Genomic DNA, 14,039 nt, shown 5'->3' on the forward strand with positions numbered 1-14,039 from the left:
CACTACTAGGGATGGGAATCAACCTCGCGGTATTCGACTATGATTGTTAGGGCTACAATTTCACGATTAGGGCTATGATTACAAATATAATTTTTGATGCATCATGATGGATTGTGATTTTTGCTCAGCCATTTGCAGCAGCCCGGAGCAGGTAAGTAAGTTCAGTTTATTTAGCATAGCATAGCACTTCACAGAGCGGAATCACAAAAACCTACAAAAAGGCAAAACATTTCAAAACAGGTCAGTTTGAATAAATGTATCTTCAGCTGCTTTTTAAAAGGCATCAACAGAGACTGCAGATTGTATGCCTGTAGGAAGAGTTGTTAGATATTGTGTTTACAGCCTTCTCGTTGATTGTTATCAGGCCTCATCTGCCGTTACGTGAAGTCTCTGCTTTGTGTTTATTTGTGAGGCAATCGTTCGGTGGAATTCTGTCCTCCCACTCCCTTACATGGCTGTAACACTGTCCCCGCTAATGCATCCGGACAAAAATGGAAGACGAAGGACGTTTATTTGCCTAAACCAAGGTTCTCGTACAGAATTAACTAATTGAAAGTCTTTAGAGGTATAAGAAACTAGATTAATAGATTGTATCTCTCTCGATACCTGCTCGGTGGTTCTGCGGCCTGTCTGTTAGCACGCTAGCTCTCTACCTCGTGAACGTGATGTGATCAGTCTTGCTCGCTTTTGAAACTATTCTGCACTTCCTACCGGAACTAACAGCTTAAAGTCTCTCTCTCTCTTCCAATGTTTCTCTTGAATCGAACTGTCTCGCTCTTGCTTTGTTTTGGCTATCTCGTCACCCTAGCAATGGCCGTCTCTCTGTCTCTCAGCAGCTTGTCACCCCTGACCCAAAGAGACCTACCATAATACTAGCACTTTGCTTGGAATGCCAACCCTGAGCTCTGTTCCTGACTCCATCTTATCTATTGTTATGGTTTTGATATCTCTCACAGGCCCTGCTTCTACAGAGAATGGAGGGAAATGTCTCAGTGTGTCATCAGTCTAATACTGATGTAGCCAGAGGCTAAACCCCATTTTGCCTTAATTAAAAGGTGTTTTACTGTACTTCTGTTATAACCATATGAAAATCATTCAGAGTGTTCCACAATGTCAGAGCCACAACTTCAAAGGCACGATCACCTTTAGTTTTAAGATGGGGGGTTCAGTGGCTTGTTCAAGGACACATTGGACTTTGAGAAGCACTGCTTTCTGCGTCTTTGAACACCTCGATCAGATCACTTGGGCAAAAACGAAACATTGTCGAGAATGTGTGGAAAAACAGCCGGAACGATGGATAGAGAGAGAGAGAGATAGAGATAGAGATAGAGATAGAGATAGAGATAGAGAGAGAGAGAGAGAGAGAGAGATAGAGAGATAGAGAGATAGAGAGATAGAGAGATAGAGAGATAGAGAGAGAGAGAGAGAGAGAGAGAGAGAGAGAGAGAGAGAGAGAGAGAGAGAGAGAGAGAGAGAGAGAGAGAGAGAGATAGAGATAGAGATAGAGAGAGAGAGAGAGAGAGAGGAACCATGGGGGATGGAAGGATAATGAACAATAGGGCGGGTGAAGAGAAATCAATCAGTTTGACTGAGAAGAAAAAGAAGAGGAAGAAATCAAATGGAAAAGCATCAATCAGGATGAGGCAAACCAGGACGAAATAGTGTAAAATAAATCTGTCTATGTCAAAGAGAGAGATGGAGAGAGAGAGAGAGACATAGAGAGAGAGAAAAAAGGGAACGATAGAGGGACAGAGGGACAGAGAAAGAGAGAGATAGATACAGAGAGAGACACACACATAGTAAAAAAATAAGTAAATTAGCAGTTTGATGGAGCGAAATATTGTAGCAAAGAACCTTAGTTTACATTGTTTATCATAATTGTTTGCTCATGCTGTTTCTTTGTCTTACATGTTTGGTGTCCCGGGCGGTGCTCTGCTCTTCCTGGTGGCAACTGGCAAATGACCAGTAATTGGAAGAGGCTGGATTTAAATACCAGGGCCCTCATTCATCAACGTGACAAGAAAATGTTCTATTTCCATACTTAAGCACAGAATTTAGAATGTGTGCACGCACAAAAAAAACGGGATTCATCACACGTGCGTACACAGGTCCTACGCACACCTGTCTTGATAAATATGACTGATCCTACGTTTGAGCTCGTGCACTGTTTTAAGTATTTGCATACCAGAACCGCCCCGATTAACCATATACGGTAATGGAACACCCCATGAAATGTGGAAAAGTGGACTAACCCGAGCGAACTCTGAGAGACTCCACTGAGAGCGAGTTTGATCACCGAGGTCCTCCAACCAACAAATTGAACGTATACAGCATTTCCCGTTGTGAACAATCTTATTTGGAAACATGACACACAGAATAATAGTATTTAGCGTTTTATTTAAAAAAATATTTAATCGTATGATTATAGATATTTTTAGAGAATAAATAAATCCAATGAAGTTGCCAAGTTCACAGACAACTCTGCGCTCTAATGCCTATTATGTGCGCTCGTCATGAGCCCGTTCTGGTCAGAGTCATATGGCTTTAGTGGATAACTATGATCTGCATTTAAGTGAATATGAATGAGACTCCGGCCACATTATCAGCCAAAATGCGCATCGCAGATTATCTGTACATTGACCAAGTGGAATCCCGTTCACATTACTGATTACTGATGGAGCAAACTCTGAGAGATTGTTCACAGAGGCGCTGCCGAACCAAGATATAATATGATGTGTATAATATAATGTGTGTAGAGGCATATGCTACAATCTATTTTGTTGTTGGTATTAGGCAGCCTATATGAAGTACATATAATAGCAGCCAGCCCATAGCCTACATTATGCAACAGTAACTTGCACAGCCTACCAGCATGTAATATATTACGTTCTTTGTTAGAACTCAACTCGTTATTATTTTGCGCATAGATTGCAGAAATACGGGGACGTTTTGATTTAGGCTTTGACACAGAATACAAGTAATGATATCACCCACACGATATATGCTCTGTGTCCAGAGCATGTATGCTTTTCATTCATTTAAGACACATTTATTGCAAGGGTTTTGTATACACATACACTCGACAAATAACCTCTGTCTGTTCTCGTTGCAATGCGTTTATATTGTGGGTGTTCATATGACTTGTATTCTGCTTACAGCTTCGGGGTTCCACTTATTACGTTTAACAATGGCAAAGCCTTTTAAATATAATCAAAACGTTCCCGTATTTCTGCAATATATGCGCAAAATAATAACGAGTTGAGTTACGCGGAGCGCGGTGCTTATTTCCGCGTTGTAAAAATATTCTACCACCGGCACCAACTACGCATGGTCCGACCTGTGCTTAAATATACGCACAAAGTCAAGCACAAGTTCAAATTGATGAATCCCACACATTGCTTAGAAATGATCGTACGCACGGGTTACGCACATATCTGTGCGTAAGCCAAGTTGATAAATGAGGGCCCTGAAGAGGCTTGCCGGGAGATACCAACTCCATGAGAAGAGGAGGGGGGGGGATTTAATTAGACAATGATGTTCTACTATGATTTATGTATGTTTTAGCTTGACTCAGTTACATAAATACATAGTGTTCTTCAAACTAACTTTATTATAAATTATAGATGATTAAGGTTAATGTAATTTATTATTGATTATTTGTCTTGCCCCATGTGTCTGTATTGGTTTAGTCAACCAGTATAAATACCTCCCTCTTGTCTTAGTCTGGAGGTCAGTTTTGTTTGGTTCAGTTGTGTTAGGTATTTTTAGTTTGTTCTGTTTAAGTTGACCAGAGTTCTGCTGGGCCCAAGAACAGCTTTTTTTGCTTATTTGTTATTGTTGCACTTTTGTGGTTTTTGTTCCCTGTATTTACATTTTGGGGGAAAATAAACCTTCCTTTGAGCACTCTACCTATGACTCCTCAAGTCTAAGCTGTTTGGTCCCTCACAGTCCCGCATCAAGGTTGCTTCCTTGATACACGTCGTGACGCCGTTTACAAAAGGGGAGGGTCTACTCTACGCAACGACAAGTCATTAATTGGGAGAAAAAGAGTTTCCTCGTGCCGGGGTGTGTTACAAGCTGCTATACCTCTTCTCTCCGTATGCTGCTCACGTAAGACCACTCCGAGAGGCAATTAACGGAATCAAATGTCCTTGACCACCGCTTCCAACCAGGTCCAATGCAGCCTGATTAGATAAGCAACTAGAAAGGTGGGCTCAGTAGACCGCCAATTTCCACCAGGTGGCATCATAGACAGAGGAAAGCAGTTCTCCCTACACGAAGTGGGGCCGGAGTAAACGGCGGTCTACTTATGTTCCGACCGGAATGCTGTTTTGTAATTGTGGTATTAAATATTTTTTTCTCCATTTTTAGCACTTATTGGTAAATTGCGGATTTTCTTTGTATTACAAACATCCATCACGTTGTTTGGACGTTGATGTTTGGACAAACTGTCATTGATTTATGGCCATATTTGTGTTTAAATTAGAGTGTTTGGAACTGGTGGCGCCCACTAGTGAAGTGATTTCAAAATAGTTTTACCCAAGAGTTCCTTCTGCATTGCTGCATGTGGAAACATTTCACAGATTTGTCAATGAAATCCACTATTCAAAATCTAAAAATGCTTTGACTATTAGTCAACTAAGAATTTCTTTAGTCAAGGACAGCTCAGCAAGGAGCACCATGGGACCCAAGAGCATATCCTCCCTCCAGCCAGAAGCACCATCTGAGCATGTCCTCCCTTCAGCCAGAAGTACCAGAGAGCATGTCCTCCCTTCAGCCAGAAGTACCAGAGAGCATGTCCTCCCATCAGCCAGAAGCACCATAGAGAGCATGTCCTCCCTTCAGCCAGAAGCACGAGAGAGAGCATATCCTCCCTTCAACAAGAAGCACCATAGAAAGCATATCCTCCCTTCAACAAGAAGCACCATAGAGAACATATCCTCCCTTCAACAAGAAGCACCATAGAGAGCATGTCCTCCCTTCAGCAAGAAGTACCATAGATAGCATGTCCTCCCTTCAGCCAGAAGCACCATAGAGACCATGTCCTCTCTCTACCAAAAATGGTTTGACACAAGTCTAAAGGCCGTTTTAGACTTCAACGTTATTTATCTGCAGTGGTTGCAGGGGTTTGAGTATTTCAAGTTCCACGCAACCTTTTCGCTAATCTCTCCTCCACAGGAGAGCAAGGTAAATGATAAACTATGCGGCACAAGGCCAGTGCTGCCTCAACCCTACACACAGTTACACATGGAGGCTCTGCCAGTATGCTCCTTGGCCTACACCGGGACCGGTGACAACTCCCAAAGCATTTTCCCATTAGAGTATACATTCAACTTAAAGTGTTAAAGCTAACTCTGCCAATTGAGTTAGTATGACGGCCGGACCAAGCCGGAGGCAACGCCGACATTCTAACCCGGTGTATCTTGCGTTGGTGACGAGTGCAATGTCCGCTGTGCCACCCAGCCGCCCTGACGACTGCACTTTCTACGTCGCCTTAGAGTTCATGGTGTAGATCAAAAATGTATGTTACTTTTCTACCAATCTGTATTAGAGTCTCATCAGATACGGTATTACAGCTTGGTTTGGTAACCTGTCTGTACAACAAAGTCCAAACTGGTCCGTCTGATGCAGACTGCATGGAAGATCATAGGGGTGAAAGGTCACCCATCCCTGCAGTCTATTTTTTAACAGGCTACTGTTAAATAGAATTGTCTCGGACCACTCCCATGTTTTACATGCCAAGTATGAGCTACTGCCCTCTGGGAGGAGGTTTAGAGTTCCACGCTCTAGACTAAATACTAGGTTTAAAAACGCCTTTATTCCAATCTCAGTTAAACTTTAAAATAGTGCCTGATAAATGGCAATTAACGAATAACTGATATTTGGTTGTTATATTATCGATATTCGATAACCGATAGGTATACTATTCTAATGCGGTGTTGCCAGACATCCTGCTTTGCAGGTACTTTACTGTATCTTTTATATTGTGTATCTCCTCTGTGCAGGAGTCAGTTGTGTTGTGTCATGTCTGTATGTGTCTGTAGTGTGGGTGTAAGCCCAAGACAAATTTCCCAGCTGATGGGACAATAAAGTGACTCTTGACTTGACTTGAACACTTCCCCAAAAACAATGCAGATTTATTTTGCACATAATCTCACACACATCCCAACAATTTTAACAGTTTTCCACATATGAATTTAGTTTGATAGTTATTGAGAGTAAAATGAGCTTAAATATGGCCATCCTATTCTCGACCTCTTCCACTCCTACCTCCCGGGGAGGCAGGAATACGTGATGCTGTGGAACCTCACCCCCAGCACAAGATGTGTTACCTCCGGCATAGGGCTGGGCGATATGGCCTAAATATGATATCACGATATTTTCTGACCTTTCGGCGATACACATCACGATGTTTTTCTTTTTTCCCCGAAACAATTCATTATGAGGCTTACGAAGACAGTATTTGAGTTTGCAAGCTAACATTAAAGACAACATAAAATACCCATGCATTTAGCATTTTTATATTATATATTCGATTTAGATTATTGGATTATTAGATTATATATTACATATATTTAGCAATGAGATATTATATGATTTAGATATGAAATATGATGAATTGAAAATGGGGGACCCTGATGTAAACAAGACGAAAGTCTTTCTCTGGTCTGCATCCCCTTAACAATTGTATGTATTGAGCTGTACTGTACCCATTCTGCAATATGTTAATAAAGTTTTAAATCAATCAATCAATCAATCAATAGCATTTTAATGAAACTACTGTATATTTGTATGTCTCTAAATGTTTTGATGAATTGAAAATGGAGGACCCTTAAGTAAAAAAGCCGAAAGTCTTTTTCTGGTCTTCATCCTCCAGTCCACTGTTGTTGTATTGAGCTGTACTGTATTGTACCCATTCTGCAATCTGTTAATAAAGTTTTCATTCATTCATTCATTCATTCAGACGGCAAACAGAATAATTTTGATTGACAGTCGAGTCTGCCAATTACATCACACCGCTTGCACCCGCCCTGCTGTTCTTAGCACCAATCAGCAAGCGCATATTAATTTTTTACTTCCGCTTTTGTCCGCCATTGATTTTGACGAGAGCTCAAAAACAACGTTTAGCCGACGTTTAGCTTTTAGCTCTGCAGGATGACTAAACGAGGCATAATGATTTTACTGCAACGAATGTTATAATAAAAGCCTTTCCATACATCTGTCTGATTGAAAACTTTATTAACAGACCGCAGAATGGGCACAACTCAGCACGGGCTGAGATATGAACGAGTAATGCTTGCTATCTATCTAGGTTGTCCTCGGACGTTGCTATGTTCGGGTAAATACGCTGATGTTATTGAACGTGTAACTATATAACGTTAATGCCACAAAACGAATGCCTTTGTTAATCATAAGTAGTAACTTTGATGCAGTAGTGTGTGTGTGGGGGCGGCGTTGTTCAAAAGTTTGAACGTGTGGACCAGTTTGACGCGACACAATCCTCTTGGGCAAAAATCACGATACGTTTTAAAAGTGTATCGTTAATGAACTATACCCGATATTTATATAATATCGTCATATCGCCCAGCCCTACTCCGGCGTCCCCCAGGGGTCAGTCCTGGGGCCCCTGCTCTTTTTAATCTACAGTCCCCCCCTTGGTAACATACTCCGAAGCCATAACATCGAATTCCATCCATATACCGATGATACCCACATCTACGTCCAAACCTCCCCTGACTCACACCTGGCTCTCACCCGGGCTACCAGATGCGATGGTCTTAGTTTTCCAATACGCCCCCAGGAACACCAGTTAGCAGGCAAAAAACATCCGATTGGTTACTGATGCAGGGAGCTGTTGTTTTTGGCCAATCAGATGTTTTTGCCTGAATGGTGTTCTGGAAAACTGGGTCGCATCGGGAAAAACTAAGACCATTCCTTATACGTAGCACCGGTTTACTCCCTCTTTGTGCGGAGATGTTTGACAGTGGAACGAGAGTGGAACACCCGTTGTCCAACTCTCTTCATAGGATAATGATTAAGGCTTTGTCCTTGAAGCAGCACCTTGACAACTGGCTGAAGTTTCCATGGCTTTTGTGCTGATCATTAGATTTGCTGGATACTTGGTAGGCATAGCGCACACACACACACACACACACACACACACACACACACACACACACACACACACACACACACACACACACACACACACACACACACACACACACACACACACACACACACACACACACACACACACACACACACACACACACACACACACACACACACACACACACACACACACACACACACACACACACACACACACACACACACACACACACACACACACACACACACACACACACACACACACCTCACTTTGCTCAGCTCAGTGCACATAAAGAGATGCTTGAGGCTCAGGGAAATGTTGCTTTGCCGTGTAATGAATGAGTGATTGATCGAGAGCATGACTTAATGGAACTATTGAGGGTCGCTTGTGCTGTGATGAACACATCATGTAAGCTGATGTATTAAGATGAAGAGGATGCAGAAGATGATAATGTAGATGATGATGATGATGATGAGACGAAGGATGATGAGGTATCCCGACATCAAGGCCAGCTAATCATCCCTCTCCTTAATTGGCTGATATCAATCCGTGTCTCCTGAGTGTAGTGTAATGTGTGCCTGGTGCCAGTGTAGCCCACACAGCCCAAGGTTGGTGATACACAGTGGTGATCAAGGAGGAAATTCCCACCCTACACATGTAAATCATTTTGAGTATAAAGAAAAGCGCTGTTATGATTTGATCATTCATTCATTTGACATTGCAATGATCACTATTGATATAGTAATCATTAAAACCACTGCAAATTGCACAATGGTTCCTGATATTCAGAGTCCTGAAAGAGAGACCTTGTCACAGTCTTAAAGATCCTCTCCAGATATACTTTAAACTAGGGATGCTCGATATTGGCTTTTTTACCGATACCGATATACCGATATTGTCCAACTCTTAATTTCCGATACTGATATCAACCGATACCGATATATGCAGGGTTTCCCCCCCAAAAAAACGAAATAATTTCAGGTAATTAACATTACTTATTACATGGCGTTTTCACATTCGCCAAAATGCTTGATTGTGATTGGTCAATAGCGTTCGGTTGCCCATAGCAGCGGTCAATTATTTATCGATAACTGACCGCTGTCATGGGCAACGCGCAATAATGACCGCTGATACGGGTAACAGAGCGCTATTGACCAATCACAATCAAGCATTTTGATCGCCACTAGATGGCACCATCTACCAGGCTATGCACAGCTCAGTGCAATCAGACCACACACCTACCCGCTGCCGGCGATGACAGAGGAGCCACAGAAGTTAGAACAACTGCGTTTGCATTTGATCTCGTCTCGTCGATGGTGTAAAATGAATTAGGTATATTGTTAGTAAGTTAGCCACGTAATAAGCGGAATAATGTATAGCTATACTCGGTCATTGTCGCAAAATAATTGACCTTCACTGCGTTTAGGAACACCTCGGCCACGCCTCGGTATTCCAGAACTCCGTGTCGGTCAATTATTTTGCGACAATGACGTCGTAGCTATACATTATCTACATGCATACTTTTGACAATAAATAAAATCAGATTTTGTTGTTACTTGCTTGCCTGGGTAAATAAAGGTTATAGAAATGTAAAAAAAATTAAATTTTTTTTTTTTTTGAAAAACCGATACCGATATTTTCCGATATCACATTTTAATGCCAATATCGGCCGATAATATCGGTAGGCCGATAATATCTGACAATACTTTAAACCCTAAGAAAATGTTCTATATTGAATAACAAATGTGTATTCTCCACCACATTGTTCAACACACTACTTAAAATTGCTCAGCAACATCTCTATTCCTTTACCTTCATTGAGAATGCAAGGATCTATTCAAATGCAAATTGTCAACAATTATCCATTGATTGATCATCCAGGAATTCTACAGCTTATTATTCTTTCAAGACATGTCAATACATACTCATCTTTCTGTGTATGCTGTAGCTAAATGTGTTAAGTTAGCACATATTGGACCGTGATAGGTTTGACCTATTAGTGGAACTCAGATTTCAGTACGAAGTACAGTGAAGCTCTCCTTGAAAGTGAAAGACACACTGGTGACAAGTTATGCACAAATAACAATCCGTATAGGGAAAGTATGCCTCCAAGAGAAGACACAAGTTATTTCCACTAGCACTGTCGATATTGCTGTTCAGGAGAGGAAAACAGGGCCTCTGGCCCATTGGACAAATGGATTGATATACTGGTACATACAGCAGAGGATGAGCTAGTCTGACCTGGAGGATCGATGCCAGTGATTGGCTTATACGGCTAGGTCCACGATGCACAGCTGGGATGCAATCAATGGCTTCTAACAGAAGCATCATTTTGACCATGCCTTCAGCCACTTCTCCATGCTTCTCCACACCATGGTGGCAGCCATGCTAGGCGCTTGGCATTCTGCTCACACTCTCTCCACATAGGCCATTAAAGGAATCAAGGTCCTCGAGAAAGCTAGGACATCCAGAACGCAGTAAAAAGCGTTCTCATCAATGCTTGCACTACAGCAGTAATTGGTAAAGGGATATTTCACTTTAGTGGAACTTGTCAAGTTTCAGCAGTCTTACCTCCATGTACGTTCATCTACAAGTGAAAGCTAGTGACCACTGCTGTCCCTGTCGTCTGCTGCCAACACATCCATTCATCCCAGGTGTCAGGCTCCTCATTCACTTCCATTCACTTTGGGGACAATGTTTAATATCATACTTCTGAAGTATAAACAAACTACTGCTGTACAAGCTTCAATAAAACAGACAATTCTGAGTCAAAGGTAAGTTTTTGGTTTTGGTATTTGATGTGTTCTTCCAGTCAAGTTGTTGTCGGTAAGAGTGTGTTGCATATCTTTGCCCTACATGGAATGCACAGGGAGTGGTTAACTGTTGGAGTCATGTGTGCTGGAGTTCATGTGTGCTGGAGTTCAGGTGTGCTGGAGTTCAGGTGTGCTGGAGTTCAGGTGTGCTGGAGTTCATGTGTGCTGGAGTTCATGTGTGCTGGAGTTCAGGTGTGCTGGAGTCATGGGAGCAGCTGATTGACATCTGTGGGCCAATTATGTCAACTATCAGATGTCATGATCAACGTCAGATGGCATTGTGGTATAATATAATGTCCTCATGTAAAGATATTCCCCTCCCCTGTGTCCCCTTACCTGTGCCCCCCCCCCCCCCCTCTGTGGAATAAGACATTCCCCTCCCCTTTCTCCCCAATCCTGTGCCCCCCCCACCCCCTTTCTCCCCAATCCTGTGCCCCTCTCCCCAAACCTGCATCCCCCCCCCCCCCCCCCCCCATTTGACCTATCAAATGGGACCACATCCCCCCCTTGTTAACTATATAAGTCTCCTCCCGAGATCAATCCAGGTCTTTTCACCTGGGTCATTTCAGCTGATCACCTGGGGCGAAGCCCTCAGCCATTCTCTCTTCTGTACTATACTGTTTGGTTAATAAACATTGTTATTATCCAAACCTCGGTTGACTGAGAACATTCTTCTTCAGGATATCCACAAATATCCCACAGCATGATGCTGTCAGATGTCATGATGCTGCCAGATCATAACTTTGTGTTTTCCCAGTCAGTCGTAGTTTATTGTGCGCTCGTCAGTGATCTATTCTGTTGTTCCTTAACTGTACCTAACCCTGTGTTGTCCTCCTTTCCCGCAGTCCGATATGTGGCTCTTCACCCTGATCTTGTGCTTGGATAACGTGTTCTGACCTCCGCCTGCCTGACTATTTTCATTGCCTTTTCCCAGAATGTATGAGGACCTGAACTACCACTGGGTAGTTTACTACAGGGTAGTTTAGTTAGGGTACAGGGTTCTACATGGCTCTACATGGCTCTACGTGGCACTACAGGGTACCACAGGGCACTACAGGGTACTACATGACACTACAGGGTACTACAGGGTACTACAGGGTACTACATGGCACTACATGGCACTACAGGGTACTATAGGGTACTACATGGCACTACGGGGTACTACATGGTACTACATGGCACTACAGGGTACTACATGTCTGCTCCTTTGCAGCACCACAAACATGGGAACTCTCTAACTCTTCCCCCCCCCCCCCCCCCCCCCCCCCTTCTCTCTGAGTGCCCGTCTCCTGGCGCTGACTAAGGTGATGGATGCCTCGGGGTCTTGGCCAAGATTGTAGTGACTGCTCTACATGCACCTCCGAGGCCTTGGATCAGTTATTCACCGCCGTCTGTCCGTGGTCCTGTCAACTGATTAACAGTATTAACAGACTGTTAACAGATTAACAGTCAATGCGGTTTCATTGCTGGGTTAAGTACTTCCATTTCTATTCACATAATACGCCTACTTCATATATCTACTCCATTCACATATATGCCTACCACTTGTATCTATTGCTATGTCCGCCTACTACAATCTCATGAGCTGTCTAACGCCTGTCCCGTCTCCCTGTCTCCCTATGACTTGCTGTCCTGGAGTGTTGACCGGAGTGTTGGACGTCCCGTGACGAAGGCCGGGAGGTTGAGACCCCCTCTGCGTGCCCCCCTGTCTCCGGAGGTCTCGTAGTGGTGACCGGAGTGCCGGATGTCCCGCGATGATGTCGGGGAGTTTGTGACCCTCTCTGCGCCGCCCCCTATCTCCCTGTCTCCGGCTGTCCCTGAGCAACGACCGGAGTGTTAAATGTCCCTTGACTAAGACGGGGAGGACGTGACCCTCTTTGCGCCGCCCCTGTGCCTCAAATAGATTGCTATCAGCTCTATCTTTAATCTTTCAAAATGTTCAGTTGCTATCGCTATTAGCTCTATCTTTAATTTTTCAAAATGTACAGTTGCTATTGCATGCACTCATCTGTGTTTCACTTCACACATGAGTGCATGCTTACCAACTGTCCGTCTGCAACACTACTATCACCAACATCTAAGAAGGGAGATCCCCCCTTGAATGGCCCTTCTAAGGTTTCTCTCCTCCACACTGCCTGTGGAGCTTTTTTCCCTATTGTTAGGTTTTAGTGAGTTTTTCCTTACCTTCGCGTGGGGTATGTCTGGGAGTGCTTGCATTCTTTCATTTATTTGCATCCATCTAAAAATGTTTGCACCTTATGGTGTTCTTGTTCTGTTCTTGACTTATTGTTATGTTTTCTTCTTGACTTGTTTAAAGAAGATCTGTACGGCCCATGGGGACATTAACGTGTGTTGTCGGGCCCTATAAATAAATTTGATTTGATTTGATTTGATGTATGACCCCTTACCTGTTGGACTACCTTGCCCCTGCCTACTTTCCCTTTTTACCTGAGTACCCATTATGAGTGGTACTTACAGAGCGAGCCGTCTATTTCCGCCATTGGTGTCACCGCGCATGCGCACCATGCATGGCTGCCTGGTGCGCATGCACGGTGACACCAATGGCGGAAATAGACGGCTCGCTCTGTAAGTACCACTCGTTTTGTAACAATGATTTAAACTGTTTATTAGCAACTCCGAGCTTCCAGACCCCACTGTAAAGCTGTGTTAAACCCATATTGTACGCTGGGTATCTTTGAAATTCATATCTGATATATTTTTGACCCACCCCGAGCCCCCCGATCACGCTTGGTAGTTTCTTTTTAGCCTGGTCGCGGCGTAGCTGAGAGTGACTGTGGATTCACTCGGTGCATCACAGTCACGAAAGGGGCTAGCTGACCCCTGACCCAGCCCCACGCACTCTCCCTGGACTGTACAAGACCCCCCCCCCCCCCCCCCCCCCCCATGTCATTAGATTCCTGCCTGGATACCCGACTACCCGTTTTCTAAATAAATACACATGTGCAGAGTTTTAACGAGACCCGTCTGCCTTTCTGTGTCCGCATACTGGGTTCAATACGCTCAGCCCTGACACTGCCTTGCCGGAAGAAAGATTCTAAACATTCTGTGAGAAGCTGACAGTTGGTCAAACTACGCCTCAAGTGAGAAAT

The 14,039-nt window shown here is 43.5% G+C and overlaps 1 protein-coding gene across 1 annotated transcript in view; it reads right to left on the bottom strand.

Moving 5' to 3' along the window:
- Positions 1 to 14,039, bottom strand: part of efr3a (EFR3 homolog A) — a 463,079-nt gene that overhangs the window by 205,373 nt on the left and 243,667 nt on the right. The gene's annotated exons all lie outside the window — the stretch shown is intronic.

This window comes from Notolepis coatsorum, assembly GCF_963971535.1.
Source record: "Notolepis coatsorum genome assembly, chromosome: 13".
Taxonomy (NCBI): Eukaryota; Metazoa; Chordata; class Actinopteri; order Aulopiformes; family Paralepididae; genus Notolepis; species Notolepis coatsorum.